The sequence below is a fragment of the Haemaphysalis longicornis genome, unplaced genomic scaffold (assembly GCF_048455015.1).
Source record: "Haemaphysalis longicornis isolate Haplotype H1 unplaced genomic scaffold, Haemaphysalis longicornis Haplotype H1 scaffold_8, whole genome shotgun sequence".
In the NCBI taxonomy this organism is placed as follows: Eukaryota; Metazoa; Arthropoda; class Arachnida; order Ixodida; family Ixodidae; genus Haemaphysalis; species Haemaphysalis longicornis.
In genome coordinates this window covers 13,584,910-13,602,709 of record NW_027526445.1, presented here as the reverse complement: position 1 = coordinate 13,602,709, position 17,800 = coordinate 13,584,910, and the positions used below count along the sequence as shown (strand labels likewise).

At 49.8% G+C, this 17,800-nt stretch overlaps 1 non-coding gene across 1 annotated transcript; it reads left to right on the top strand.

Moving 5' to 3' along the window:
* The first annotated feature begins 4,910 nt into the window (after positions 1-4,910).
* Positions 4,911-4,983, top strand: Trnas-gga (transfer RNA serine (anticodon GGA)). The gene has a single exon. It is a non-coding gene; the product is annotated as a tRNA-Ser (tRNA).
* The last annotated feature ends 12,817 nt before the right edge of the window (positions 4,984-17,800 follow it).

Here is a 17,800-nt window from a genome sequence, read left to right as displayed (position 1 = left end):
CATTTTTTCTACACTTTCTTATTTTCCAAATTCTTAACATTGAGCTACTACATCCTCCCCTTTGCTTTCCGTGGTCTTCTTCACTGCCAATTCCTATTTCTGTCTTATTTTCAACGAGTCCCTCATTTCCTATTCTGATTCGCTACATGCATAGCGAGGGCTACCGTTCTGGCAGTCTTGGTGCCATAGGTAGCTTAAGAGGGTGCAACGCTGGTCGCCCACTCCCGACATGTCGTAGACGCTCGAGTCACGGCCCTGGCGTTGAAAAGAAGGTCCCCTTCACCCTGAGTAGCCCGAGTGGCACTGGCTACCACCCCCAAGCGCAGGAAAAAAAAACACCTGAACATAAATACCCCAGAAAGTGGAGGCTAAAAAGCCCCGCCCGTAGCGTAGTGCTTATCACACCAGACCGGTATTCTGGAGGTCGTGGGTTCGGATCCCACCTGGCGGGCATTTTTTCTCCACTTTCTTATTTTCCAATTTTCCGAAATATTTATATTGAGCTACTACATCCTCAACTTAGCTTTCCGAGGTCTTCTTGACTGCCAATTCCTATTTTTGTACTTTTTTCAACGAGCCCCTCATTTCCAATTCTGATTCGCTACGTGCATAGCGAGGGCTTCTGTTGTGGCAGTTTGGTGCCATAGGGAGCTTAAGTGGGTTCAACGCTGGTGTACCACTTTCGACATGTCGTAGACGCTCGAGTAACGGCCCGGGTGTTGAAAAGAAGGTCCCCATCACCCGGAGTACTCCGAGTAGCACTGGCTACCACCCCCAAGCGCAGAAAAAAAAAACACCTGAACATAAATACCCCAGAAAGTGAAGTCTAAAGTAGCCCCGCTGGTAGCGGAGTGGTAATAGCACCAGACCAGAATTCTGGAGGTCGTGGGTTCGTATCCTACCTGGCGGGCATTTTTTCTCCTCTTTCTTATTTTCCAATTTTCCGAAATGTTTATATTGAGCTACTACATCCTCAACTTTGCTTTCCGAGGTCTTCTTGACTGCCAATTCCTATTTTTGTCCTTTTTTCAACGAGCCCCTCATTTCCAATTCTGATTCGCTACGTGCATAGCGAGGGCCTCTGTTCTGGCAGTTTGGTGCCATAGGGAGCCTAAGTGGGTTCAACGCTGGTGTACCACTCTCGACATGTCGTAGACGCTCGAGTAACGGCCCGGGGGTTGAAAAGAAGGTCCCCATCACCCGGAGTAGTCCGAGTAGCACTGGCTACCACCCCCAAGCGCAGGAAAAAAAACACCTGAACATAAATACCCCAGAAAGTGAAGTCTAAAGTAGCCCCGCTGGTAGCGGAGTGGTAATAGCACCAGACCGGAATTCTGGAGGTCGTGGGTTCGGATCCCACCTGGCAGGCTTTTTTTTCTACACTTTCTTATTTTCCAAATTCTTAACCTTGAGCTACCACATCCTCCCCTTTGCTTTCCGTGGTCTTCTTCACGGCCAATTCCTATTTCCGTGTTATTTTCAACGAGCCCATCATTTCTTATTCTGATTCGCTACATGCATAGCGAGGGCTACCGTTCTGGCAGTCTTGGTGCCATAGGTAGCTTAAGAGGGTGCAACGCTGGTCGACCACTCCCGACATGTCGTAGACGCTCGAGTCACGGCCCTGGCGTTGAAAAGAAGGTCCCCTTCACCCTGAGTAGTCCGAGTGGCACTGGCTACCACCCCCAAGCGCAGGAAACAAAAACACCTGAACATAAATACCCCAGAAAGTGGAGGCTAAAATAGCCCCACCGGTAGCGTAGTGGTTATCGCACCAGACCGGTATTCTGGAGGTCGTGGGTTCGGATCCCACCTGACGGGCATTTTTTTCCACTTTCTTATTTTCCAAAGTATTTATATTGAGCTACTACATCCTCACCTTTGCTTTCCCAGGTCTACTTGACTGCCAATTCCTATTTTTGTCTTATTTTCAACGAGCCCCTCACTTCCAATTCTGATTCGCCACGTGCATAGCGAGGGCCTCTGTTCTGGCAGTCTTGGTGCCATAGGGAGCTTAAGAGGGTTCAACGCTGGTGGACCACTCTCGACATGTCGTAGACGCTCGAGTAACAGCCCGGGGGTTGAAAAGAAGGTCCCCTTCACCCCGAGTAGTCCGAGTGGCGCTGGCTACCACCCCCTTGCGCAGGAAACAAAAACACCTGAACATAAATACCCCAGAAAGTGGAGGCCAAAATAGCCCCGCTGGTAGCGTAGTGGTTATCGCACCAGACTGGTATTCTGGAGGTCGTGGGTGCGGATCCCACATGGCGGGCATTTTTTCTCCACATTGTTATTTTCAAAAGTCTTTTTATTGAGCTACAACATCCTCCCCTTTGCTTTCCGAGGTCTTCTTGACTGCCAATTTCTATTTTTGTCTTATTTTCAACAAGCCCCTCATTTCCAATTCTAATTCGCTACATGCATAGCGAGGGCCTCAGTTCTGGTAGTCTTGGTGCCATAGGGAGCTAAAGACCGTTCAACGCTGGTCGACCACTCTCGACATGTCGTAGACGCTCGAGTCACAGCCCGGGGGTTGAAAAGAAGGTCCGCTTCACCCCGAGTAGGCCGAGTGGCGCTGGCTACCACCCCCAAGCGCAGGAAAAAAAAAACAACTGAACATAAATACCCCAGAAAGTGGAGGCTAAAAAGCCCCACCGGTAGCGCAGTGCCTATCACACCAGACCGGTATTCTGGAGGTCATGGGTTCGGATCCCACCTGGCAGGCATTTTTTCTACACTTTCTTATTTTCCAAATTCTTAACCTTGAGCTACTACATCCTCCCCTTTGCTTTCCGTGGTCTTCTTCACTGCCAATTCCTATTTCTGTGTTATTTTCAACGAGCCCATCATTTCTTATTCTGATTCGCTACATGCATAGCGAGGGCTACCGTTCTGGCAGTCTTGGTGCCATAGGTAGCTTAAGAGGGTGCAACGCTGGTCGACCACTCCCGACATGTCGTAGACGATCGAGTCACGGCCCTGGCATTGAAAAGAAGGTCCCCTTCACCCGGAGTAGTCCGAGTGGCACTGGCTATCACCCCCAAGCGCAGGAAACAAAAACACCTGAACAGAAATACCCCCGAAAGTGGAGGCTAAAATTGCCCCACCGGTAGCGTAGTGGTTATCGCACCAGACCGGTATTCTGGAAGTCGTGGGTTCGGATCCCACGTGGCGGGCATTTTTTCTCCACACTCTTGTTTTCCAAATTCTGTACCTTGAGCTACTACATCCTCCCCTTTGCTTTCCGAGGTCTTCTTGACTGCTAATTCCTATTTTTGTCTTATTTTCAACGAGCCCCTCATTTCCTATTCTGATTCGCTACATGCATAGCGAGGGCCTCTGTTCTGGCAGTGTTGGTGCCATAGGGAGCTTAAGAGGGTTCAACGCTGGTCGACCACTCTCGACATGTCGTAGACGCTCGAGTCACTGCCAGGGGGTTGAAAAGAAGGTCCCCTTCACCCCGAGCGGTCCGAGGGGCGCTGGCTACCACCCCCAAACACAGGAAATAAAAACAACTGAACATAAATACCCCAGAGAGTGGAGGCTTTTTAAAAAGCCCCTCTGGTAGCGTAGTGCCTATCACACCAGACCGGTATTCTGGAGGTCGTGGGTTCGGATCCCACCTAGCGGGAATTTTTTATCCACTTTCTTATTTTCCAAAGTATTTATATTGAGCTACTACATCCTCACCTTTGCTTTCCCAGGTCTTCTTGACTGCCAATTGATATTTTCGTCTTATTTTCAACGAGCCCCTCACTTCCAATTCTGATTCGCTACGTGCATAGCGAGGGCCTCTGTTCTGGCAGTCTTGGTGCCATAGGGAGCTATAGAGGGTTCAACGCTGGTGGACCACTCTCGACATGTCGTAGACGCTCGAGTAACGGCCCGGGGGTTGAAAAGAAGGTCCCCTTCACCCCGAGTAGTCCGAGTGGCGCTGGCTACCACCCCAAGCGCAGAAAAAAAAACACCTGAACATATATACCCCAGAAAGTGAAGTCGAAAGTAGCCCCGCCGGTAGCGTAGTGGTAATCGCACCAGACCGGTATTCTGGATGTCGTGGGTTCGGATCTCACCTGGCAGGCATTTTTTTCCACTTTCTTATTTTCCAAATTATTTACCTTGAGCTACTACATCCTCTCCTTTGCTTTCCTAGGTCTTCTTGACTGCCAATTCTTATTTCTGTCTTATTTTCAACGAGCCCCTCATTTCCTATTCTGATTCGCTACATGCATAGCAAGGGCCTCTGTTCTGGCAGTCTTGGTGCCATAGAGAGCTTAAGAGGGTTCAACGCTGGTGGACCACTCTCGACATGTCGGAGACGCTCGAGTAACGGCCCGGGGGTTGAAAAGAAGGTCCCCATCAACCGGAGTAGTCCGAGTAGCACTGGCTACCACCCCCAAGCGCCGGAAACAAAAACACCTGAACATAAATACCCCAGAAAGTGGAGGCTAAAATAGCCCCGCCGGTAGCGTAGTGGTTATCGCACCAGACCGTATTCTGGAGGTCGTGGGTTTGGATCCTACCTCGCGGGCATTTTTTCTCCTCTTTCTTATTTTCCAAATTCTTAACCTTGAGCTACCACATCCTCCCCTTTGCTTTCCGTGGTCTTCTTCACTGCCAATTCCTATTTCTGTGTTATTTTCAACGAGCCCCTCATTTCTTATTCGGATTCGCTACATGCATAGCGATGGCTACTGTTCTGGCAGTCTTGGTGCCATAGGTAGCTTAAGAGGGTTCAACGCTGGTCGACCACTCTCGACATGTCGTAGACGCTCGAGTCACGGCCCTGGGGTTGGAAAGAAGGTCCCCTTCACCCGGAGTAGTCCGAGTGGCACTGGCTACCACCCCCAAACGCAGGAAACAAAAACACCTGAACATAAATACCCCAGAAAGTGAAGTCTAAAGTAGCCCCGCTAGTAGCGGAGTGGTAATCGCACCAGACCGGAATTCTGGAGGTCGTGGGTTCGGATCCCACCTGGCAGGCATTTTTTCTACACTTTCTTATTTTCCAAATTCTGTACCTTGAGCTACTACATCCTCCCCTTTGCTTTCCGAGGTCTTCTTGACTGCTAATTCCTATTTTTGTCTTATTTTCAACGAGCCCCTCATTTCCTATTCTGATTCGTTACATGCATAGCGAGGGCCTCTGTTCAGGCAGTGTTGGTGCCATAGGGAGCTTAAGAGGGTTCAACGCTGGTCGACCACTCTCGACATGTCGTATACGCTCGAGTCACTGCCAGGGGATGTTGAAAAGAAGCTCCAATTCAGCCTGAGTAGTTCGAGTGGCGCTGGCTACCACCCCCAGGCGCAGGAAACAAAAACACCTGAACATAATTACCCCAGAAAGTGGAGGCCAAAATAGCCCCGCCGGTAGCGTAGTGGTTATCGCACCAGACCGGTATTCTGGAGGTCGTGGGTTCGGATTCCACCTGTCGGGCATTTTTTCTCCACATTGTTATTTTCAAAAGTCTTTATATTGAGCTACAACATCCTCCCCGTTGCTTTCCGAGGTCTTCTTGACTGCCAATTTCTATTTTTGTCTTATTTTCAACAAGCCCCTCATTTCCAATTCTAATTCGCTACATGCATAGTGAGGGCCTCAGTTCTGGTAGTCTTGGTGCCATAGGGAGCTTAAGACCGTTCAACGCTGGTCGACCACTCTCGACATGTCGTAGACGCTCGAGGCACAGCCCGGGGGTTGAAAAGAAAGTCCCCTTCACCCCGAGCAGACCGAGTGGTGCTGCCTACCACCCCCAAACACAGGAAATAAAAACAACTGAACATAAATACCCCAGAAAGTGGAGGCTAAAAAGCCCCGCCCGTAGCGTAGTGCTTATCACACCAGACCGGTATTCTGGAGGTCGTGGGTTCGGATCCCACCTGGCGGGCATTTTTTCTCCACTTTCTTATTTTCCAATTTTCCAAAGTATTTATATTGAGCTACTACATTCTCACGTTGGCTTTCCGAGGTCTTCTTGACTGCCAATTCCTATTTTTGTCCTTTTTTCAACGAGACCCCCCATTTCCAATTCTGATTCGCTACGTGCATTGCGAGGGCCTCTGTTCTGGCAGTTTGGTGCCATAGGGAGCTTAAGTGGGTTCAACGCTGGTGTACCACTCTCGACATGTCGTAGACGCTCTAGTAACGGCCCGGGGGTTGAAAAGAAGGTCCCCATCACCCGGAGTAGTCCGAGTAGCACTGGCTACCACCCCCAAGCGCAGAAAAAAAAACACCTGAACATATATACCCCAGAAAGTGAAGTCTAAAGTAGCCCCGCTGGTAGCGGAGTGGTAATAGCACCAGACCGGAATTCTGGAGGTCGTGGGTTCGGATCCCACCTGGCAGGCATTTTTTTCTACACTTTCTTATTTTCCAAATTCTTAACCTTGAGCTACTACATCCTCCTCTTTGCTTTCCGTGGTCTTCTTCACGGCCAATTCCTATTTCCGTGTTATTTTCAACGAGCCCATCATTTCTTATTCTGATTCGCTACATGCATAGCGAGGGCTACCGTTCTGGCAGTCTTGGTGCCATAGGTAGCTTAAGAGGGTGCAATGCTGGTCGACCACTCCCGACATGTCGTAGACGCTCGAGTCACGGCCCTGGCATTGAAAAGAAGGTCCCCTTCACCCGGAGTAGTCCGAGTGGCACTGGCTACCACCCCCAAGCGCAGGAAACAAAAACACCTGAACATAAATACCCCCGAAAGTGGAGGCTAAAATAGCCCCACCGGTAGCGTAGTGGTTATCGCACCAGACCGGTATTCTGGAGGTCGTGGGTTCGGATCCTACCTGGCGGGCATTTTTTCTCCTCTTTCTTATTTTCCAATTTTCCGAAATATTTATATTGAGCTACTACATCCTCAACTTTGCTTTCCGAGGTCTTCTTGACTGCCAATTCCTATTTTTGTCCTTTTTTGAACGAGCCCCTCATTTCCAATTCTGATTCGCTACGTGCATAGCGAGGGCCTTTGTTCTGGCAGTTTGGTGCCATAGGGAGCTTAAGTGGGTTCAACGCTGGTGTACCACTCTCGACATGTCGTAGACGCTCGAGTAACGGCCCGGGGTTGAAAAGAAGGTCCCCATCACCCGGAGTAGTCCGAGTAGCACTGGCTACCACCCCCAAGCGCAGGAAAAAAAAACACCTGAACATAAATACCCCAGAAAGTGAAGTCTAAAGTAGCCCCGCTGGTAGAGGAGTGGTAATAGCACCAGACCGGAATTCTGGAGGTCGTGGGTTCGGATCCCACCTGGCAGGCATTTTTTTCTACACTTTCTTATTTTCCAAATTCTTAACCTTGAGCTACTACATCCTCCCCTTTGCTTTCCGTGGTCTTCTTCACGGCCAATTCCTATTTCCGTGTTATTTTCAACGAGCCCATCATTTCTTATTCTGATTCGCTACATGCATAGCGAGGGCTACCGTTCAGGCAGTCTTGGTGCCATAGGTAGCTTAAGAGGGTGCAACGCTGGTCGACCACTCCCGACATGTCGTAGACGCTCGCGTCACGGCCCTGGCGTTGAAAAGAAGGTCCCCTTCACCCTGAGTAGTCCGAGTGGCACTGGCTACCACCCCCAAGCGCAGGAAACAAAAACACCTGAACATAAATACCCCAGAAAGTGGAGGCTAAAATAGCCCCACCGGTAGCGTAGTGGTTATCGCACCAGACTGGTATTCTGGAGGTCGTGGGTTCGGATCCCACCTGACGGGCATTTTTTATCCACTTTCTTATTTTCCAAAGTATTTATATTGAGCTACTACATCCTCACCTTTGCTTTCCCTGGTCTTCTTGACTGCCAATTCCTATTTTTGTCTTATTTTCAACGAGCCCCTCACTTCCAATTCTGATTCGCTACGTGCATAGCGAGGGCCTCTGTTCTGGCAGTCTTGGTGCCATAGGGAGCTTAAGAGGGTTCAACGCTGGTGGACCACTCTCGACATGTCGTAGACGCTCGAGTAACAGCCCGGGGGTTGAAAAGAAGGTCCCCTTCACCCCGAGTAGTCCGAGTGGCGCTGGCTACTACCCCAAGCGCAGAAAAAAAAAACACCTGAACATATATACCCCAGAAAGTGAAGTCTAAAGTAGCCCCGCCGGTAGCGTAGTGGTAATCGCACCAGACAGGTATTCTGGATGTCGTGGGTTCGGATCTCACCTGGCAGGCATTTTTTTCCACTTTCTTATTTTCCAAATTCTTTACCTTGAGCTACTACATCCTCTCCTTTGCTTTCCGAGGTCTTCTTGACTGCCAATTCTTATTTCTGTCTTATTTTCAACGAGCCCATCATTTCATATTCTGATTCGCTACATGCATAGCGAGGGCTACCGTTCTGGCAGTCTTGGTGCCATAGGTAGCTTAAGAGGGTGCAACGCTGGTCGACCACTCCCGACATGTCGTAGACGCTCGAGTAACGGCCCGGGGGTTGAAAAGAAGGTCCCCATCACCCGGAGTAGTCTGAGTAGCACTGGCTACCACCCCCAAGCGCAGGAAAAAAAACACCTGAACATAAATACCCCAGAAAGTGGAGGCTAAAAAGCCCCGCCCGTAGCGTAGTGCTTATCACACCAGACCGGTATTCTGGAGGTCGTGGGTTCGGATCCCACCTTGCGGGCATTTTTTCTCCACTTTCTTATTTTCCAATTTTCCGAAATATTTATATTGAGCTACTACATCCTCAACTTTTCTTTCCGAGGTCTTCTTGACTGCCAATTCCTATTTTTGTCCTTTTTTCAACGAGCCCCTCATTTCCAATTCTGATTGGCTACGTGCATAGCGAGGGCCTCTGTTCTGGAAGTTTGGTGCCATAGGGAGCTTAAGTGGGTTCAACGCTGGTGTACCACTCTCGACATGTCGTAGACGCTCGAGTAACGGCCCGGGGGTTGAAAAGAAGGTCCCCATCACCCGGAGTAGTCTGAGTAGCACTGGCTACCACCCCCAAGCGCAGAAAAAAAAACACCTGAACATAAATACCCCAGAAAGTGAAGTCTAAAGTAGCCCCACCGGTGGCGTAGTGGTTATCGAACCAGACCGGTATTCTGGAAGTCGTGGGTTCGAATCCCACGTGGCGGGCATTTTTTCTCCACACTCTTGTTTTCCAAATTCTGTACCTTGAGCTACTACATCCTCCCCTTTGCTTTCCGTGGTCTTCTTCACTGCCAATTCCTATTTCTGTGTTATTTTCAACGAGCCCATCATTTCATATTCTGATTCGCTACATGCATAGCGAGGGCTACCGTTCTGGCAGTCTTGGTGCCATAGGTAGCTTAAGAGGGTGCAACGCTGGTCGACCACTCCCGACATGTCGTAGACGCTCGAGTCACGGCCCTGGCATTGAAAAGAAGGTCCCCTTCACCCGGAGTAGTCCGAGTGGCACTGGCTACCACCCCCAAGCGCAGGAAAAAAAAACACCTGAACATAAATACCCCAGAAAGTAGAGGCCAAAATAGCCCCGCCAGTAGCGTAGTGATTATCGCACCAGACCGGTATTCTGGAGGTCGTGGGTTCGGATCCTACCTGGCGGGCATTTTTTCTCCACTTTCTAATTTTGCAAATTCTTAAACTTGAGCTACTACATCCTCCCCTTTGCTTTCCAAGGTATTTTTGACTACAAATTCTTATTTCTGTCATATTTTCAACGAGCCCCTCATTTCCTATTCTGATCCGCTACATGCAGAGCGAGGGCCTCTGTTCTGGCAGTCTTGGTGCCATAGGAAGCTTAAGAGGGTTGAACGGTGGTCGACCACTCTCGACATGTCGTAGACGCTCGAGTCACAGCCCGGGGGTTGAAAAGAAGGTCCCCTTCCTCCCGAGTAGTCCGAGTGGCGCTGGCTACCACCGCCAAGTGCAGGAAACAAAAGCACCTGAACATAAATACCCCAGAAAGGGGAGGATAAAGTAGCCCCACCTGTAGCGTAGTGGTTATTGCACCAGACCGGTATTCTGGAGGTCGTGGGTTCGGATCCCACATGGCAGGCATTTTTTCTCCGCTTTCTTGTTTTCCAGATTCTTTACCTTGAGCTACTACATCCTCCCCTGTGCTTTTCGAGGTATTCTTGAATGCCAATTCTTATTTATTTCATATTTTCAACAAGCCCTTCATTTCCTAATCTCATTCGCTACATGCAGAGCGAGGGCCTCTGTTCTGGCAGTCTTGGTGTCATAGGGAGTTGAGAGGGTTGAACGGGGGTCGGCCACTCTCGGCATGTCGTAGATGCTTGAGTCACTGCCACGGGGTTGAAAAGAAGGTCCCCTTCACCCCGAGTAGTCCGAGTGGCACTGGCTACCACCCCCAAGCGCAGGAAACAAAAACACCTGAACATACATACCCAAAAAGTAGAGGCCAAAATAGCCCCGCCGGTAGCGTAGTGATTATCGCACCAGACCGGTATTCTTGAGGTCGTGGGTTCGGATCCCACCTGGCGGGCATTTTTTCGCCACATTCTTATTTTAAAAAATCTTTATATTGAGGTAAAACATCCTCCCCTTTGCTTTCCGAGGTCTTCTTGACTGCCAATTCCTATTTTTGTCTTATTTCCAACGAGCCCCTCATTTCCAATTCTGATTCGCTACATGCATAGCGAGGGCCTCAGTTCTGGAAGTCTTGGTGCCACAGGGAGCTTAAGACGGTTCAACGCTGGTTGACCACTCTCGACATGTCGTAGTTGCTTGAGTCACTGCCAGGGGGTTGAAAAGAAGGTCCCCTTTACCCCGAGTAGTTCGAATGGCGCTGGCCACCACCCCCAAGCGCAGGAAACAAAAACACCTGAACATAAATACCCCAGAAAGTGGAGGCTAAAAAAGCCCCGCCGATAGCGTAGGGGTTATCGCACCAGATCGGTATTATGGAGGTCGTGGGTTCGGATTCCACCTGCAAGGCATTTTTTCTCCACATTCTTATTTTCAAAAGTCTTTATATTGAGGTACAACATCCTCCCCTTTGCTTTCCGAGGTCTTCTTGACTGCCAATTCCTATTTTTGTCTTATTTCCAACGAGCCCATCATTTCCAATTCTGATTCGCTACATGCATAGCGAGGGCCTCAGTTCTGGTAGTCTTGGTGCCACAGTGAGCTTAAGACGGTTCAACGCTGGTTGACCACTCTCGACATGTCGTAGTTGCTTGAGTCACTGCCAGGGGGTTGAAAAGAAGGTCCCCTTCACCCCGAGTAGTTCGAGTGGCGCTGGCCACCACCCCCAAGCGTAGGAAACAAAAACACCTGAACATAAATACCCCAGAAAGTGGAGGCTAAAATAGCCCCGACGGTAGCGTAGGGGTTATCGCACCAGATCGGCATTATGGAGGTCGTGGGTTCGGATCCCACCTGGCACTTTCTTCTTTTCCAAATTCTTTATCTTGACCAACTACATCCTGCTCTTCCCCTTTGCTCCGAGGTTTTCTTGACTGCCACTTCTTTTTCAGTCTTATTTTCAACAAGCCCCTCATTTCTTATTCTGATTCGCTACATGCATAGCGAGGGCCTCTGTTCTCGCAGTCCTGGTGCCGTAGGGAGCTTAAGAGGGTTCAACACTGGTCGACTGCTCTCGACATGTCGTAGACGCTCAGTCACGGCCCGGGGGTTGAAAAGAAGGCGTCCTTCGCCCCGAGTAGTCCGAGTGGCGCTAGCTACCACCCCCAAACGTAGGAAACAAAAACACCTGACCATAAATACCCCAGAAAGTGGAGGCCAAAATAGCCCCGCCAGTAGCGTAGTGATTATCGCACCAGACCGGTATTCTGGAGGTCGTGGGTTCGGATCCTACCTGGCGGGCATTTTTTCTCCACTTTCTAATTTTGCAAATTCTTAAACTTGAGCTACTACATCCTCCCCTTTGCTTTCCAAGGTATTTTTGACTACAAATTCTTATTTCTGTCATATTTTCAACGAGCCCCTCATTTCCTATTCTGATCCGCTACATGCAGAGCGAGGGCCTCTGTTCTGGCAGTCTTGGTGCCATAGGAAGCTTAAGAGGGTTGAACGGTGGTCGACCACTCTCGACATGTCGTAGACGCTCGAGTCACAGCCCGGGGGTTGAAAAGAATGTCCCCTTCCTCCCGAGTAGTCCGAGTGGCGCTGGCTACCACCGCCAAGTGCAGGAAACAAAAGCACCTGAACATAAATACCCCAGAAAGGGGAGGCTAAAGTAGCCCCACCTGTAGCGTAGTGGTTATTGCACCAGACCGGTATTCTGGAGGTCGTGGGTTCGGATCCCACATGGCAGGCATTTTTTCTCCGCTTTCTTGTTTTCCAGATTCTTTACCTTGAGCTACTACATCCTCCCCTGTGCTTTTCGAGGTATTCTTGAATGCCAATTCTTATTTATTTCATATTTTCAACAAGCCCTTCATTTCCGAATCTCATTCGCTACATGCAGAGCGAGGGCCTCTGTTCTGGCAGTCTTGGTGTCATAGGGAGTTGAGAGGGTTGAACGGGGGTCGGCCACTCTCGGCATGTCGTAGATGCTTGAGTCACTGCCACGGGGTTGAAAAGAAGGTCCCCTTCACCCCGAGTAGTCCGAGTGGCACTGGCTACCACCCCCAAGCGCAGGAAACAAAAACACCTGAACATACATACCCAAAAAGTAGAGGCCAAAATAGCCCCGCCGGTAGCGTAGTGATTATCGCACCAGACCGGTATTCTTGAGGTCGTGGGTTCGGATCCCACCTGGCGGGCATTTTTTCGCCACATTCTTATTTTAAAAAATCTTTATATTGAGGTAAAACATCCTCCCCTTTGCTTTCCGAGGTCTTCTTGACTGCCAATTCCTATTTTTGTCTTATTTCCAACGAGCCCCTCATTTCCAATTCTGATTCGCTACATGCATAGCGAGGGCCTCAGTTCTGGAAGTCTTGGTGCCACAGGGAGCTTAAGACGGTTCAACGCTGGTTGACCACTCTCGACATGTCGTAGTTGCTTGAGTCACTGCCAGGGGGTTGAAAAGAAGGTCCCCTTTACCCCGAGTAGTTCGAATGGCGCTGGCCACCACCCCCAAGCGCAGGAAACAAAAACACCTGAACATAAATACCCCAGAAAGTGGAGGCTAAAAAAGCCCCGCCGATAGCGTAGGGGTTATCGCACCAGATCGGTATTATGGAGGTCGTGGGTTCGGATTCCACCTGCAAGGCATTTTTTCTCCACATTCTTATTTTCAAAAGTCTTTATATTGAGGTACAACATCCTCCCCTTTGCTTTCCGAGGTCTTCTTGACTGCCAATTCCTATTTTTGTCTTATTTCCAACGAGCCCATCATTTCCAATTCTGATTCGCTACATGCATAGCGAGGGCCTCAGTTCTGGTAGTCTTGGTGCCACAGTGAGCTTAAGACGGTTCAACGCTGGTTGACCACTCTCGACATGTCGTAGTTGCTTGAGTCACTGCCAGGGGGTTGAAAAGAAGGTCCCCTTCACCCCGAGTAGTTCGAGTGGCGCTGGCCACCACCCCCAAGCGTAGGAAACAAAAACACCTGAACATAAATACCCCAGAAAGTGGAGGCTAAAATAGCCCCGACGGTAGCGTAGGGGTTATCGCACCAGATCGGCATTATGGAGGTCGTGGGTTCGGATCCCACCTGGCACTTTCTTCTTTTCCAAATTCTTTATCTTGACCAACTACATCCTGCTCTTCCCCTTTGCTCCGAGGTTTTCTTGACTGCCACTTCTTTTTCAGTCTTATTTTCAACAAGCCCCTCATTTCTTATTCTGATTCGCTACATGCATAGCGAGGGCCTCTGTTCTCGCAGTCCTGGTGCCGTAGGGAGCTTAAGAGGGTTCAACACTGGTCGACTGCTCTCGACATGTCGTAGACGCTCAGTCACGGCCCGGGGGTTGAAAAGAAGGCGTCCTTCGCCCCGAGTAGTCCGAGTGGCGCTAGCTACCACCCCCAAACGTAGGAAACAAAAACACCTGACCATAAATACCCCAGAAAGTGGAAGCTAAAGTAGTCCCGCCGGTAGCGCAGTGGTTATCGCACCAGACCGGTATTGTGGAGGAAGTGGGTTCGGATCCTACCTGGCGGGCATTTTTTCTCCACTTTCTTATTTTCCAAATTCTTTATCTTGACGAACTACATCCTCCCCTTTGCTTTCCGAGGTTTTCTTGACTGCCAATTTTTTTGCTGTGTTATTTTCAACGAGCCCCTCATTTCCTATTCTGATTCGCTACATGCATAGCGGGGGCATCTGTTCTGGCAGTCCTGGTGCCATAGAAAGCCTAAGAGGGTTGAACGCTGGTCGACCACTCGAGACAAGTCGTAGACGCTCGAGTCACGGCCCGGGGGTTTGAAAGAAGGTCCCCTTCACCCGGTGTAGTCCGAGTGGCACTGGCTACCACCCCCCAAGCACAGGAGACAGAAACACCTTAACATAAATACCCCAGAAAGTGGAGGCTAAAATAGCCCCGCCGGTAGCGTAGTGGTTATCGCACCAGACCGGTATTCTGGAGGTCTTGGGTTCGGATCCCACGTGGCGGGCATTTTTTCTCCACTTCTTGTTTTCCAAATTCTGTACCTTGAGCTACTACATCCTCCCATTTGCTTTCCGAGGTCTTCTTGACTGCCAATTTCAATTTTTGTCTTATTTTCAACAAGCCCCTCATTTCCAATTTTAATTCGCTACATTCATAGCGAGAGCCTCAGTTCTGGTAGTTTTGGTGCCATAGGTAGCTTTAGACGGTTCAACGCTGGGCGACCACTCTCGACATGTCGTAGACGCTCGAGTCACTGCCAGGGGGTTGAAAAGAAGGTCTCCTTCACCCCGAGCGGTCCGAGTGGCGCTGGCTACCACCCCCAAACACAGGAAATAAAAACAACTGAACATAAATACCCCAGAAAGTGGAGGCTAAAAAGCCCCTCTGGTAGCGTAGTGCCTATCACACCAGACCGGTATTCTGGAGGTCGTGGGTTCGGATCCCACCTAGCGGGCATTTTTTATCCACTTTCTTATTTTCCAAAGTATTTATATTGAGCTACTACATCCTCACCTTTGCTTTCCCAGGTCTTCTTGACTGCCAATTCCTATTTTTGTCTTATTTTCAACGAGCCCCTCACTTCCAATTCTGATTCGCTACGTGCATAGCGAGGGCCTCTGTTCTGGCAGTCTTGGTGCCATAGGGAGCTATAGAGGGTTCAACGCTGGTGGACCACTCTCGACATGTCGTAGACGCTCGAGTAACGGCCCGGGGGTTAAAAAGAAGGTCTCCTTCACCCCGAGTAGTCCGAGTGGCGCTGGCTACCACCCCAAGCGCAGAAAAAAAACACCTGAACATATATACCCCAGAAAGTGAAGTCGAAAGTAGCCCCGCCGGTAGCGTAGTGGTAATCGCACCAGACCGGTATTCTGGATGTCTTGGGTTCGGATCTCACCTGGCAGGCATTTTTTTCCACTTTCTTATTTTCCAAATTATTTACCTTGAGCTACTACATCCTCTCCTTTGCTTTCCGAGGTCTTCTTGACTGCCAATTCTTATTTCTGTCTTATTTTCAACGAGCCCCTCATTTCCTATTCTGATTCGCTACATGCATAGCAAGGGCCTCTGTTCTGGCAGTCTTGGTGCCATAGAGAGCTTAAGAGGGTTCAACGCTGGTGGACCACTCTCGACATGTCGGAGACGCTCGAGTAACGGCCCGGGGGTTGAAAAGAAGGTCCCCATCAACCGGAGTAGTCCGAGTGGCACTGGCTACCACCCCCAAGCGCCGGAAACAAAAACACCTGAACATAACTACCCCAGAAAGTGGAGGCTAAAATAGCCCCGCCGGTAGCGTAGTGGTTATCGCACCAGACCGGTATTCTGGAGGTCGTGGGTTTGGATCCTACCTCGCGGGCATTTTTTCTCCTCTTTCTTATTTTCCAAATTCTTAACCTTGAGCTACCACATCCTCCCCTTTGCTTTCCGTGGTCTTCTTCACTGCCAATTCCTATTTCTGGGTTATTTTCAACGAGCCCCTCATTTCTTATTCTGATTCGCTACATGCATAGCGATGGCTACTGTTCTGGCAGTCTTGGTGCCATAGGTAGGTTAAGAGGGTTCAACGCTGGTCGACCACTCTCCACATGTCGTAGACGCTCGAGTCACGGCCCTGGGGTTGGAAAGAAGGTCCCCTTCACCCGGAGTAGTCCGAGTGGCACTGGCTACCACCCCCAAGCGCAGGAAACAAAAACACCTGAACATAAATACCCCAGAAAGTGGAGGCTAAAATAGCCCAAGCCGGTAGCGTAGTGGTTATCGCACCAGAACGGTATTCTGGAGGTCGTGGGTTCGGATCCCACGTGGCGGGCATTTTTTCTCCACACACTTGTTTTCCAAATTCTGTACCTTGAGCTACTACATCCTCCCCTTTGCTTTCCGAGGTCTTCTTGACTGCTAATTCCTATTTTTGTCTTATTTTCAACGAGCCCCTCATTTCCTATTCTGATTCGTTACATGCATAGCGAGGGCATCTGTTCTGGCAGTGTTGGTGCCATAGGGAGCTTAAGAGGGTTCAACGCTGGTCGACCACTCTCGACATGTCGTATACGCTCGAGTCACTGCCAGGGGATGTTGAAAAGAAGCTCCAATTCAGCCTGAGTAGTTCGAGTGGCGCTGGCTACCACCCCCAGGCGCAGGAAACAAAAACACCTGAACATAATTACCCCAGAAAGTGGAGGCCAAAATAGCCCCGCCGGTAGCGTAGTGGTTATCGCACCAGACCGGTATTCTGGAGGTCGTGGGTTCGGATCCCACGTGGCGGGCATTTTTTCTCCACTTCTTGTTTTCCAAATTCTGTACCTTGAGCTACTACATCCTCCCCTTTGCTTTCTGAGGTCTTCTTGACTGCCAATTCTTATTTTTGTCTTATTTTCAACGAGCCCCTCATTTCCTATTCTGATTCGCTACATGCATAGCGAGGGCCTCTGTTCTGGCAGTCTTGGTGCCATAGGGAGCTATAGAGGGTTCAACGCTGGTGGACCACTCTCGACATGTCGTAGACGCTCGAGTAACGGCCCGGGGGTTAAAAAGAAGGTCCCCTTCACCCCGAGTAGTCCGAGTGGCGCTGGCTACCACCCCAAGCGCAGAAAAAAAAACACCTGAACATATATACCCCAGAAAGTGAAGTCGAAAGTAGCCCCGCCGGTAGCGTAGTGGTAATCGCACCAGACCGGTATTCTGGATGTCTTGGGTTCGGATCTCACCTGGCAGGCATTTTTTTTCCACTTTCTTATTTTCCAAATTATTTACCTTGAGCTACTACATCCTCTCCTTTGCTTTCCGAGGTCTTCTTGACTGCCAATTCTTATTTCTGTCTTATTTTCAACGAGCCCCTCATTTCCTATTCTGATTCGCTACATGCATAGCAAGGGCCTCTGTTCTGGCAGTCTTGGTGCCATAGAGAGCTTAAGAGGGTTCAACGCTGGTGGACCACTCTCGACAATTCGGAGACGCTCGAGTAACGGCCCGGGGGTTGAAAAGAAGGTCCCCATCAACCGGAGTAGTCCGAGTGGCACTGGCCACCACCACCAAGCGCCGGAAACAAAAACACCTGAACATAACTACCCCAGAAAGTGGAGGCTAAAATAGCCCCGCCGGTAGCGTAGTGGTTATCGCACCAGACCGGTATTCTGGAGGTCGTGGGTTTGGATCCTACCTCGCGGGCATTTTTTCTCCTCTTTCTTATTTTCCAAATTCTTAACCTTGAGCTACCACATCCTCCCCTTTGCTTTCCGTGGTCTTCTTCACTGCCAATTCCTATTTCTGTGTTATTTTCAACGAGCCCCTCATTTCTTATTCTGATTCGCTACATGCATAGCGATGGCTACTGTTTTGGCAGTCTT